Below are 14667 nucleotides of genomic sequence, written 5' to 3' on the forward strand. Positions count from 1 at the left end.
CCTTCCTCTGGCTGCCTTCCCAGCATCCATGAGCATCTGTGTGTAACACACCCTTGCTTATACAGTAGGCCATGCATTTTCTAATTTATTTTTATTGTGTTTTGCAGAATATTGCTTAGGTAGATGTTATTACTTTCCAAGAACTTCAGAATCTGGCAGAACTTAGGCTGCCGAATAAAAATCGACCTATGCCAGGTGGAATTCTGCAATCTGTGGAAAGGGAAGAATTAAAAAAAAAAAAAAAGCCAACAACACACCTCAGTACTATTCTTTAAAATCCATCACTCTTAACACCACCTTCCTCATCTCCTTATCCCAGACATCGGTTCTGTTGTGAAAGCCTGGGGCTCCTATTGGTTGGGAGGAACTGTGTCTTCAATCTGAAGTCCTGGTAGAGCTGAAGTTATTGACTTGCACCTGAGCACAGGTGGATTTAATGGAGAGTACTTTCCAACAGGGCCTGAATTCTCACTCTGTATCACTCTAGGGATCCCACCCATCTCAGTAGGCACACAAAGGAGGGGTTTCTTATGACACAGGATTTCCAGTGCTAACCCTGGAAATTGGAGCAAACTAGGAATTGTCGGTCCTTTTCATGATTCTGTCACTCCCCCTTGTTTGGACATGACTGCATGGTGTACATGCTCACCAGGTGGCTTCTGACAGCAGATGAATTTGCAACCCTGGTGACCAGGAAAGAAGCTGAGTAGATCTGGAGGTAACCTCATCTCTGCCACTCACTAACCTTGCAGATGGATGGGACCTGGTTGCTGTGGTTTTGAAAGCCATTGTTTTCCATATACCAAATGAGAATACCAGCAAGCCTGTAGGGATGTTGGGAAGGTGATTAGATATCGCCTGGTTCAGCATAGGCCCAGGAGGAATGGAGTCCTATCCCCTCTCACTGTCTAGAGATGACAGTTACCTTCACGGGCTTCAGTAACCTTTGAGTTTTATTCATATTATTATTTTGCTAGATCCTGTGACAGGAAGGAATGTGACCCATGAGTGCAATGTCTGTACTGTAGACACTAAATCTTAGCCCTTCTAAGTCTCACATAATGTGAGATCAGAGTGTATTGATAACAGAGTATTCTTGTACATGATATGGAAACAGGTTTTCAAGTGTTCTATAGAATATTGTGAAAAGCATAGTTTTTCTCTCACCATATCCCGTTGTTTGTAGTCTTTCAGGTTATTACTGAATCGAAATTTCATTAAAACTTTTGTTCTTTTCTAAGTTCCTAAATTACGGATAAGCAGTCTTATGTATGCATATGTATTAATAGCATCATTAGCATTTTTTGCTACTCTCAATAGTGCATTTAAGATTATGTTGCTTTTAGAGTACAAGCTGGGTCTTTTAAAAAAAAAGTGGTCCCTTGTTTAAGGAAACTAAAAAGGAAAATGGAGACATGAAATAAAACGATCTTGTAGTGTTCCTTTTGTGAAATTCTTTTGAGTGTAATCATCTTAAAACATGACATCTCCTGAGCATGTCATTTTTAAATTAGTATATAAATACAAAAATCTATGCTTCATTCATGTCATTGCCATTTCAGGAAATCAGCTCGAGGGTTCCCTTTGTTTGTAGTTTCTTATTGTCTTAATCAGACTTAACTAATAAAGTTGGTTTCTCCCCTTAAAAGGAAACTTTTTCAGAATGTCTCTAAGGTCAGGTTTTTGCTCTTCCAGGGTCCTAGAGGCCTGAAAAATTGCAGGGAGCCAAAACAATCCTTGCACTTTTTTTTTTTTCATGTTAAATGGTCCTAACCAAAAATACTCTCTAGTTTTCCCCAAATATCTTTTTTGTTTTTTCCAGTTCCATGTTTTCATCTTCCTTTTACACAAGCACCTCTGGCTTTTGCCTCTTCCCAGATCAGCTCTTCGCCAGGAGAATGACTCAGAGTTCAGGTTTCCCTGTACAGTCAGGTGGGGCTTCTCTGAGGCCTTCTCAGCTGACCTTGAAGGAGGTCTGCTGGGAAACAAGGGAAAGTTGGAATGGTAAGGAAACCTGCCTGCCGTGCAGCTCACCCAGCCAGGCCTGCTCACTGTGCTTCAACAAGACAGGGAGACAAAAGCATACTCACTGGGAAAAGTAGCTAGGACTTTAGAATTTTCATTGTCCTTGATCACATAAATTATCTAGGCTTCTGTAACACTAGTGGAGGGATGGTGCCCTCTGTGAAAGAAAATGCTCCTGTGCTCAGAAAGAAAGCATAATTCCAATTTTGAGGCTTTAACACACATTTATTAAGAAGTTTAAGAACTATTGATTACAGTTTATATTGTTATGTTACCAAAGAAGTTATTTGACATATTTGGATATTTTCATTTCATCAAGTGAAAGACAGATTGTATGCTACTATGTGTACATAGTTGTTGTTGTTTTTAATTATGAATAGCTGTTACCATGTGGCCATTGTAGTCATTGATTTTCTTACAAAGATTGACAGAAAGAAAGGATCGTTTGCAGCTGAGTCCCTGGTCTGTGGAGGACAGCTCTGTGAGCACTGTGCTAGAGGCAGCACATGTCTCCTGGGCAGTCTGCTTGCCCTGCAGAGAAGGTATTAGAATCTTCATTGTATAGGGGAGGTATATGGGATTATTAGTCAGCTTTCCATCACTATAACAGGTTGCCTGAGATAATTAGATTATAAAGAGAAAACCTTTATTTTGGCTCACAGTTTTAGAGGTTCTAGTCCATGATTGGGTAGACCCATTGCTTCACACCTCTGATGAGGGAGTGTATGGTACAGAATATTTCTTACCTTGTGGCTAAGAAGCCAAAAAGAAGAGGAAGGAGCTGGGTTCTTGCAGTCCTCTTAAAGGGCACAACCCTGAAGATCTATAGATATCTCACTAGGCCCCAACTTCCAAAAGGTCCAGTCACCTCCCAGAAGCAGCACCCAAGGGACTGAGCCTTTGACATTAGACCTTTGGGGGACATTCAACATCCAAACTATAGCGGGGATCAAAGAGATTAAACCTCAAACCAAAGGGTAACCATAGGATTAAACAACAATCCTCCCACAGCTCTTCCATTAAAGAGACCTGCACACCAGTTGATTTCCTTATAATATGGATCCTAGGTTCAGGGTGAAGGTTGACTGTGGAAAGCTGAGAGCAGAGCAGGTAGAATCAGAAAGTTACCAGGAAACATGGTAGGAAGGTGTTAGAAAAGTTGAAGTCTCCATTTTGAAGGAAAGAGACCAAACAGTCAAGAAATGAGGGAAGGAGAACCCAGGTCAGAGAGAGGAAGACACGTATGTTGGTTGTGGTTGTGCCAAGAGGGAAACTAGAATTTGAAGGGCTTCCCTTCTTCTTTCCAACCCATACACGTCTGCTGCTCTCTCCAGGGGTGGACTGAGGGAGTGTTTCTGTGTCCCTGTAAGTTCAGAGAGGCGTGATGCCCCTGGGACTGCATGATCAGTGAGTGTTGTAGGGTCCTCTCTATGCTAGCCTCTCTCTTCCAGAGCATATGAAGTATATTAAGTGTTCAGTTCTGTTATTATTGATTTTAATGAATCTGGATCTAAAGATGCAGCAGCAGTGAAAATACCCCTACTCTGCATTTCTTTTCTCCTCTTCAGCAAGGGAAGAGGAGATATGCCTGGTCTCTTGGTAGTTTCATGTGCTTACTCCACGTTTCATACAGTGCAGGTTTATCTTTGTCCTAAATACTTATCTCTTCAGTTCCATAGGTCTAACTCTTTTGGGGACATGCTTAAAACCACTCCCTTTATCCTCCATGGTCAGAGAGATTGTGAGAGTTAGAGGGAGAACCTTCCTCTGAGAGCAGTCTCACTGAGTGACTCTTCTTCATATGACTATCCATTCTGGAAGCAGACCCTGCTGACCCTTCCTCTGAGCCATCCTGCATTGGGGTAACCACCTCTTCCTCTCTGACCAACTCCAACACTGACTTAGCCCTATGCCAGGCTTCTGCCTTGCATTCTGCTCTCAATCCATCCAAAGTCAGTATCTTAGCTCATGAGAACTTATGGACAGCTTCCAGCCAGGTATCCTTTATCAATTCCTTTTTTCATAAAGTCCAGAAGTTCCTTTGAGGCACATTTCAAAAGTTACTCCTTCTGGTTAAAAAAAAATTGTAGCACAATCCAAGAATTTTTATCATTAACTTATTCATTCAGCAAATTCATAAATTTTTATAATGTAATATATATATATATATATGTGTGTGTGTGTGTGTGTGTGTGTGTGTGTGTGTATTAGTCAGCTTTCCATCACTATACTGAAGTACCTCAGACAGACCTTTTATGAAATAAAGAAGGTTTTATTGAGATCACAGTTTTATAGGTTCAAAGGTATGGCACCTGCATCAGCTCAGTTCTGATGAGAACAGCAGAAGGCAGCACATCATGGTGGCAATGTATGCGGGAACAGTAGTGTCTCAAATCAGAGCAGAAGGAAAGAGGACAGGCAGGGCCTATAGTCACCTTTGAGGGCTTACTTCCAATCACCTAAGGACTTCTCTAAGGCCCCACTTCCTAAAGCTCCACAGCACCCCCTAATAGTGCCACCCTGGCACCAAGCCCTTCATATGGACGGACCTTTAAGGGGCACCCAGCATCCAGACCACGTATATTTCTAAGTGGTCTTGAAATTATTCGTGCTTCCTTTAACCATTTATATAATTTGTCTCAAATCATATGGTAAATTCATTTCAAATTCTTCTTGTGAAACAAAGAACCTAGGCTCTTCCATGCCAGAGAGCATGACCATGTAAGCAGAGACTTATCACACGTTCTGTGTGGTGCCCTGCAAGAACAGGGCTTCAGTTTTAAATCCTAAAGATTTTGGATCCTTGTGCAGTATCAGCACTGCCCTATCAACTGATGAGCTTCTCGAAGAGGAATGAAGCAATTTTACCAACCCAGGAAAAGGCTTTCTGGAGAATAAAAATTTCATTTCAACACTACAGAGTGGGAAGCTAATGTGCATTCTTAAATGTCCATAGTAGAGTCTTAATGGACATGTAAGAAACACAGCAGGAAGATAACAGCACATCCTCTAAAAGTCACACAGACCCACTGGCAGCAAGAAGTGCCACAGGTAGAAATTACTTCAATTCCATTGCCCAGTAAACCTACTGTGGATTTCCTTTTCAACGTGTAGTCCACATATTCCGACATCTCATTCATTCAAAATCTACATAGTATTAAGGCACCACAAACAGACATACATGCAATTTACATTGCATGCACTAAGAGTCCCTTCTGGTGGTGAGTGCCTAGTGCTGTGCATTTTTCATTCTATAAGTACATAAAGCACACATATCACAGTCTGATTTGTGTTGCAGTAAATGTCGTCTGCCCCTTTCTGGTAAAGACAAGCAAGTTGAGGGTAGGGATTTTATGTTTTAGCTCTGCATCTTTAAAATTCAGCACAGAATCTTAGCACACTAAAAAGGAATTAAAATTGTTTCTAGAATTTAAAGGAACCAATGCTTTAAATTTAAATCGTGTATGTTTCTTGTCTACTTTTTTGGTTACTGCCTCCCTCATGCGCTGACAGCAGCATCTTCTGGTGCCAATCGCAGCAGGATGTGAGGCAGACAGGCCAACTTCATGATTTCACCAAAAGAGGGAGACCAGTTCATCAGAGCAGGAAGGGAGGAGAAAATTATTTTGAAAATCACATAGGGAGGAAAAAACAGAAAGAAAATAAAATGGATTATTTGAGGCTGTGTCTATTGATGATATAGATATGAGGACTATAGTTAATAACAGTGTATTGTATCTAGAAATTTTGCTAAATGAGTAGATTTAAGCTCTTCTTGCCACAGGAGGGAAAAAAGAATAACTGTGAGATAATGGATACAATTATTTTTTTTCCATTACAGTAGTCATTTTACTATCTATATGTATTTTATATTATCACATTGTATACCTTAAATATACCCAATAAAATTTATTTAAAAATAAATTAAAAGGATTATAAAACTTGGTTTTGAACTTTAAACTAGTCCAAATAAGGAGTAATCGAGGCATATTAGTTTCTCAACAGGGTCTTTGAAGGGCTGGAGATCTAGCCTGGCGATTGATCACTTTCCTAGCATGTGCAAGGCCCTAGGTTTGGTCCCCAGCACTGGGGTGGGGTAGGGTAGTAGGTTTCCTTGAATCCAATCTCCTCAAGATTTAAAATGTGGTTTTGTTTGCAGAACTCACATACAGTTGTGTTGTTTTTAGCTCCAATTGATTGTCCTCTAAGGACTCAAAGTTCTCAACATTCAAAGACACTATTATTTGTGATTGGTCCCATCACCTTCATTTTGCAATTTTGAGGGAGGCACCACAGCCAGTAAAGAATGTGGAGTGCTGGCCTTTCTCACCTGGGCTTCCAGTTGTATGTGTGTTAATCCAGTCCACATCCCATGAGGAATTATTCTCCAATGCTGAGTGCACTGGAGGTCAAAGAGAGATTAGGATACCTAGTAGCATGATGGAATTCTGGCTCAGGGGTACAGTGCTTGCACAGTGTGCATGAATGAGCCGCTGGGTTTAACCCCCAGCATTACAAAAAACAGTAAATGGATACAAACAAAAGAACTAGTCGCCAAAAGAAAAATAGGAGGAAAAGACAGAGCTGCATTCTCATTCTCTCTCTCTCTCTCTCTCTCTCTCTCTCTCTCTCTCTCTCGTTTTCTGACATTGGACATTGAATACAGGGACACTTTACCCCTGAGCCCTTTCTATTTTTTTTTTTTTAAGATAGGGTCTCATTAAATTTGTCAGGCTATCCTTGAACTTTGTGATTCTCCTGCCTCAACCTCCCACGTCATTGGGATTACAGGCATGCTAGTTTCATTTGTAGTTCAACATTTCATGTCAGGTTTTTAAGAGGAAAAGAAAAAAGTAACTCTTTTGTTGGGGAGTGACAACCCTCTGTTTAATCAGTGGGAGAATCTTGAGAGACTGAAAATGCTTATAGATTGAATTGACCATGGTGTGGGAACCCCAAAAATGCACGTGTAGAACTCAGGCCTAAAGAAGCTGCACGTTCATTTCTATAAGGAATCCTTTCAGAATATATCTGGTACACTTATTTACCAAGCATTTTGAGGCTGTGTTCATGTCTCCCCCTGCAGATGTCTGTTTTTTTCCTACCTTGAAGCTTCCGCAGGCCATGTCCCTGTTATATAAGGTGCTGCACTCTGCTTTTGTGTGCAGCTCATCCCTGCTGCAGTCCTTGGGCACTGGCCGATGGCACACAGAGCATCGCCCACTCTAGGATGTTCCTCATCTGTGTGCAGTGGTTGCTTTCTTAACCAAAGCTTCAGCCCCTCTAAGGCAGTTTGCAGGAGTGTTAGGCCAAAGCAGACTGCTTCATTTGGAGCCATTATTTTTAGGAGTCTTTGGTTACTAAGCATTTGATTAAGAGATGGTAAGTACGATAAAGAAAAACCGTATGATTGTGTCACTGTAAATCACTCATTAAGAAGCAGGAAATTAAGAGATCACTTGAAAACATTTTATGCCCAATCAATGGCATTTTAGGGTTTGTCATTGTACCTTCATAATGACACTTGACATTATACATGTTTGCAATGTGTCTTATTAATTTTAAACAACAGCTGTGTTTCAGAGCATTTTTATGATTACTAGACATTTGCATCTTATCAGTATCTTATTTTTAAGGCTATTGAAACCTGGCTTTGAAGTGTTATCTGAAGTGTTCTTGTGCCTCAGACTAATAAGTCACCTGTTTATTGGCACTTGGCCCGTACATAAGTAGGACCACTGTGATTCCTAGGATGTTCCACTGAAAGTGCTACTTTTTTTTTTTCTAAATTTGCTGAAATATGTAAAGTACTTTACAAACTGCCACCTTTGGTTTCCAGTCTCTTGACTTAGCAATGACACTTGGTGATTTTCCCTGAAAAGACAGTAGAATGTTCATCAACTATCAGCTCCATAGAGTAATGACTTACAAGGTGTTGCACACGTAGAGGATTGTGGAGCTTCACTGGAAGCTTCCCAGGGGTCATCATGCTAGACAGCCCTCCTCCACGGGCATCATCTCCCTGCATGCTCACAACAGGTAGTTGTTGGGATGTAACAAGTGATCATGAGGCAAGAGTCAAGATTCGAGCTTACCTTGTCTGCCTGAAGATAGGTCCTCCTGCCAAAGCATGCATGACGGTTTCAGGTACCAGATTTTGGAGGGAAACAGTGTCTTTCTATTTAATTTGCTTCTTGAAAGAACATATTCTATAAGCAGATTAGATTTACTGGATTTCTCTGAGCAAAAAGGATAAGATAATAGTAGCCTAAGAAAAGTGACTTCTCAAAGTTGCATGGGTCATAACTGGAAAAGCCAGGCTTCTGACTGGTTCCCCTTCTCCTACATCACAGCTCCAAAACGAGACATCTCTTGGGACCAGCAACTCATTGGCTCTGAAGTATAATAAATAAATTAAACCCCATCAGAGATTTTCAAACTCTGAAATAGTAGGGGTCTCACAGTTGACAGGGATTGAGATTTGAGGCTCTTCTTTATCCAGAATCACCCTCCACCTGTGTATACAGCTAAAAAAAAAGACTTTGAAAATCAAGTTCTTATCATATTCTATGCTCTAGTCTTTAGGGGCAGTGCCAGTTTCAAAAATCAATGAAACTAATATAACATGAGCATATTGTCAATGAGGAAATATGATGTGGCTTCAAAATTAATTTGCAGCTTTCCAAAAATATAACAGTTGGTTGAGGCCAGGCAACTCTCTTAGAAATAAAACTTTCTGTTCGCTTTCACACAGTGTCTCATTAAGTTGCTTAGGGCCTCTCTTAATTGCTGAGTCTGCCCTCAAACTTTCCATCCTCCTTCTTCAACCCCCTGAGTTGCTGGGATTACAGGTGTGTATCACCTTGCCCGACATAAAACTTCTTAATACCTAGCCTAGTTCCCTGTACCTACTTCAAGCCCTTGACTAGCTTAGGAGAGGCCCAATAAATTTAATAGAATGGAATTAAGTCAAAAAGTAAATTTTATTATTATGATAAGTATTTTAAGTAATGCCCAGAACATCAAAATTTACTTACTTTTACACCTGTTCTAATACACTACGATTATAAATATTTCAGTTAATTTTAAAGGTGAATCTTAACTTCAGTTTCTCCATTAAATCTCACTTTATTACATGCATGTGTATACCCATTGAGTCTGTATAAGACAAAGACTCTTCCCCAGTCCCTCCCTAGTTGTCTACATCGTTTTATTGATTGGATGAATTCCCAGTTTCAAGTGATATTTAAAGTCATATATCTAGTTTAGAATTCCTGCAATAAAATTGCATTTCTAGACAGGATTCTCCATCTTCCCTAGATAAATTCTGAATTCTTCTTTCTTTCTGTACTACCTTGTCTGTGTTCTCTTCATTCTTGGAAGAGATGGAGTACAGAGATGGTTTATGTTTCTTTTTATGGGATGCTATTAATACGAACACTTCCTATAATAAACCAAATTATATTCCCCTCATTCCCAACCTTCAGAAAGATTCATGATTCTCGATTGATGGGGCACACTAGAATTGGGGTGGGAGTTATCAGGAATCTGAACACTGCCTCAGAGTTATGACTTTATTCTCACGTCAGAAGAATTCTTCGTGTGAGAGAAGCAGGATGGAAATGAAGTGATATTTTTGTCCCAAACCCATCAAGGACGGACTTTTTATTTCTAATACTAGCATTTTGATCAAAGAGTTTACAAGGTGAATCCCATGCATATCGACTGGCTGCCTCATAAATGGGATCCCTTGTAAATCTGTGGCATTTTCACTTGTTACAACAGTTTTATTTCTCATGTACATAAATACTGCCTTTGACAGGATAAGAGACTAGTGCCATGAATATTCCTTTAGCAGCGGTAAAAACTCTACAGTAAAGCTTTGAAGTTTTAGGACGGCAATCAAATAGTCCAACAAAGGACAGGAGAAGCTAAAATAAAAACCTTCACAGGTGAGTGGTTTTGTTTCACATCAACTGTGGGGTCTTAATTCTGCCTATCACTCTCACCTTCTTTGCATCATCCACACGAAGCAAAGAAGGTTAGTGTATTTGAGGATCATAAAGTATTTTGTCACCTGAAGGTCATCTGTGGCTAAGCTATAATTTCTGCAGTTCCGAGAAAATTGGAGCTATCAATGTTTTGCTTTGGGTGTCTATATGTAGGTGTTTAATGTTTTGAATTTGGTTGCTGCTGTCCTCAGTGTAGTCCTTAAAGCAGGGTGTCCTCATCCTCACCAATTTAATTTTGTGGCCTAATTTACTTGTAAGTGCCTTCTTAGGGTTTTGCTTTGGCACAAAAAGCTGTAATAGAATATGAGCTCAAAGTCCTTACCTTCTACTACTCAAAAGTGCTTTCCCTTGCCACTCTTTTCTTCTATTAACAGCCATATTTTACTATGTGATTATTTGATTCAGTATGATAAATGGATTAAGACCAAAATAAGGATCAAAATCATTATGGCAATTGAAGGTACTCCCTGAAGGGACAGAGGGAGTCTGTAAATATCCTAATTTTATAATGATATGATACAAGATTTTGAGAAATTGTTATAATGTAGAGGCATTGGTGATGTTTTACTTCTGAATATTTACTATAAAAGTTTACATAGCACCTGTTTGTTTTTAGATCATAAGGTTGTTCTTCAGAAGAAAGCATTTCAAGGGCTGAAGGTGTAGCTTGGGGTAGGACAGTAGCATATGTGAGGCCCTGAGTTCCATCACAGCACGCGCACGCACACACACACACACACACACACACACACACACACAAAAGTAGAAGAAGAAAAACAATCAAAATTATTTTTGTTTTAAAAACCTAACTATCACCATTATAGCATCACTAAGAAAATTGTGCCACTCACACACATGTAATATGGTTTCTGCCCTTCTCACACATTATCAAGATTCAGTAGCAGACCTCCAGGTAACTAATTTTATTCTGAATAAAGCCTAATAAGCTTGTATCTGTACACTCTTCCCAGAGATCCTCTCAGCACCTCTTTTATCTCATTTATAAAGATTGACTGTAAGCTTTTCCCCACAAGGCCTAGTAGAGGACACCCATTTTTAGTGTTAATGATATCAATAACATTAACAATATTAATATAGCAGTTAACACTTACTGGGCGCTTGCTATGCGCTTCGTTGTCTTTAAGCATTTACCTGGATGTTCCCACTTAATCCTCACAAAATTCACTCTGTATAAATGAGGACACCGCAGCACCCTCCAATGCTGTGGGGCTGCCTTTTCCTGACATATGCAATGCACTGTTGGCGTGGCTGTTCCCTTGCCCCCTCATCAAGGGACTGTCTACTAATCGGGCACTTTATTTGACCAGCTAATGTCTCTAGAGGGTGAATGTTAATGCTATTCCAAAAGGCGAGTACCATAAGAAAAGGGCATTTTCACATTCATCTCTCCATCAGGAATTATATTTCAAACAAAATAGAGTGAAAACATTTCCTTGAAAGCGACATACCCAGGGATGACTCCCCGCTCCAGAATTTCCAAGTACCCCACTTCATGTTTCAAAGCATCCCTTGTATTTCTGTCCATCTGGCAAGGAGCATCTCGCTCACCCAAAAGTGAAGGGCTCCTTGTCATCATATGAGCATTTACCACAACTCACCCTTCCCTTTGGGGCTGCAGAAGCCCCAGCTGGATGGCATCCACTTACTGCAACACAGTTACACAAAGGGGATTGACAATGTGGAGCCTTTTGGCCTCACCCTTCCTCTGTCTCAAGATTCATCATCAGAATTTTATGATCAGGTTGACTGTGATTCACAGCATGGATTAAATAAAATCCATGGATGACCTTGTTACCACCGTGTCTCCATCAGGAAATGTTTCACATTTCTATGGTCATTGACTAAATGACAGGGGAAAAATGTAACCTTAGGTAACTTTTATACATTAGTACCAAATGCCCCATCCAATACTCTTATAAAAATAAAGCTCTACCACACATCATCATAGATACCCTAAACACTCGAAACGTGGAAATCTCTTCTTCCTGTGTGGTCTCTGGGTTATACGGAATGTGTGAAATGATCTCTCCATGCCCAAGCAGCCTGTTACCATGGAAACAACTTACTAGTTTCTAAACCCTTCTGGCTAGTTCCAAGAGTATTAACTCTATACTAATTCTAAAGAAATAAAAATAAGCCTAAGATTAATATCTAGCTTTTCAATACTTATGATCCTTGAAAAATACATATCAAATTACAAGTTGACCTACGTGGATGGTGGACATTTCATATTACTAATATTAATACTGACCTGAGCAGAATAACCAGGGCTAGGAAACTCAGATTCTGTGGCTGCTCCTTGAGGCTTGCTTTTGCCTGTCACAGTTTGTGCTTGGCATTAGATTAATCTGGGGGAATATAATTTCATTTGTCTATACTTCACTGCTTATGTTATTTTTGTCTTTAAATGTCAACATCCTTATGGAGTCACGCTGTATTTTTCATGCCTACCGTTCCTGCTCAGACAGGAGACGTAATTGTTCACTTTTTCCCACTGACAGTAGCTTTCGTATGCGGTATCTCTATTCCAGCTAATTTCTTAATTGAAAACAGTTCAGAGTATATACAAAAATATTCAAGGTTAAATAGCAATAAATTGTTATTACTGAAATACTTAAATGTGATTTTTAAAAAAATTATACTTAATACAGTTTAAAAAATTAAATGCCGAACTAATTGAAGTATTTAAATATATCTTTGAAACTGAGGGAAAGTCAGTTTGTTTCTTCAGTGTATTGGTACTTAATACATAATTCAGCTCTGATCTCTCTTGTACCTTCTAGGCAGATTTAGTACTCTCATGTACTACATTAATTTGCAGCATTTATTGTTATTTAATGTTCATGTTGTTCAGATTAATTTCTTGATGGTACTCTGTGACATTCCAATTTAATCATGGCATGTCCATGTTACCAGTCTATAAGACAGCCATGATTCTAAATGGCAGACAGAATCTCCTGGTATACCATTGTTTGGACCTCTTGGTGCCTCTCCTCCAGAAGCCAAATTCTCTGCATGTGGCCAGAGCACAGGCTTCATTTAGTCTCACCTGAAGACTCTAAAGAGTAATTGGGGCTGTAGTATTTACCAACTTATGTTTCTAAAACTTAAAAGGTTCTTGGCCCCTGTATCTAAAACTTGAAAGTTTTAGAATATAAATGCTGCTTTGAGTTATCTTCCAGACCACAGCATCCTACTTCTCCTTTCCTTCAACAATGCTAACTTTTTCACCAACACACTTTTCATACATAGATAAGAAAGTAATTTTCATGAGTCTCATCTGTTAATGGATTTTATACTATTTCTTCTTATGTGCTTCCTTTTATGTAGCATAAGATATTACTTGTCTGTGGCTTTCATGAGGATTCTGTGTTTTATGTGGTCCATTTTCATTTAAAAAATTGTATCACAGTGAACCTTGTTTTCTAAGTCTATTCAGTGATTTGTAAGTAGATCTTGTGTTTGGATCAAAATACAAATCAAACACAATTGTTGTAGATGCATTTAATAAATAAAGTCTTGAGCATTTATTCTATGGCAAGCTCTACTAAGCAAGTCCGATCATTCTCATAGTTGGAGCATCCACTTATGTCTAATGATACTATCTTAACCTCATTTGAAGAATCAATTAATTGTTTTTAAAACTCATGCCAGTGGTTGTTATTTCCAGATGGCAGAGAAATCTTTGAACATCTTCTTAACCTTTGCATTAAATGGTAATTTCATTTTAATTAAAAAAATACTCTTTGTTTTTTTCATAAACATGATGACCATAATGCTTATTTAATCAAAATAAGCCAAACTATATATTAATTAAAGCTGTATCAATTTTCAAATCCAGATAAACTGATTTCCTCCAGAGTATAATATTTTCCATTTTCTAAGAATCAACTTCTTGATACTCTACTACACTGTGATTTAATCATGGTAGGTTGAAGTCAACAGCCATTATTCAAAAGACAGACATTATTCAAAATAGCATATGGCATTTCCTGGCTCACCTTTTCTTTTCTTGTTTTTTTTTTTTTTAAACTTCTTGGTACCTATTTCCTTGAAATTACAGGTCTATGCTTGTAGCCATTAGGCTTTAGTAACTGTCTTTAGTTGTAGTCTTAAGGCACAGACTTTGTTTACTCCCAAAGGGAGACATGAAAGCAATAAGTGGAGCTATAGCATTGGCCAGCTTATATTTCCACTATTTAAAAGGTGCTCAGGAGTAGGGGGATAGCTCAGTGCTAAGAGCACTTGCCTAGCAGTCGTGAGACCCTGGGTTTGATCTGCAGCACTGCTAAGTAAATAAAGGTGGGAAAGAAGTGCAGAGGCCCTACTTGAACAAAGGAAATCTTCAGTGTGAATGCACTTTTAGTTCTTTCCCAGACCTCAACATCTTACTTTTCCTTTTATACAACAGTGCTGAATTTCATAACACTTCTTCATCAACACTTTTCAAGAATGTGTTTACATGAAAGCAGTGAGAAGTTGTTAAGAGACCCAGACTGTAAATAAATTTGCCACTGCGTCAGTGGAATTCAGAGTGAGTCATCCTGCCTCAGTTGCAAAAAGAGCAGTTCTGATTGACAGAGCTTGGAAAAGAAGACTTACAATTCTG

At 39.1% G+C, this 14667-nt stretch overlaps 1 protein-coding gene across 9 annotated transcripts in view; it reads left to right on the top strand.

Moving 5' to 3' along the window:
- The window catches only part of Fam110b (family with sequence similarity 110 member B), a 135018-nt gene that overhangs the window by 49987 nt on the left and 70364 nt on the right, over positions 1-14667 (top strand). The gene's annotated exons all lie outside the window — the stretch shown is intronic.

This window comes from Marmota marmota, unplaced genomic scaffold (assembly GCF_001458135.2).
Source record: "Marmota marmota marmota unplaced genomic scaffold, marMar, whole genome shotgun sequence".
Lineage (NCBI taxonomy): Eukaryota > Metazoa > Chordata > Mammalia > Rodentia > Sciuridae > Marmota > Marmota marmota.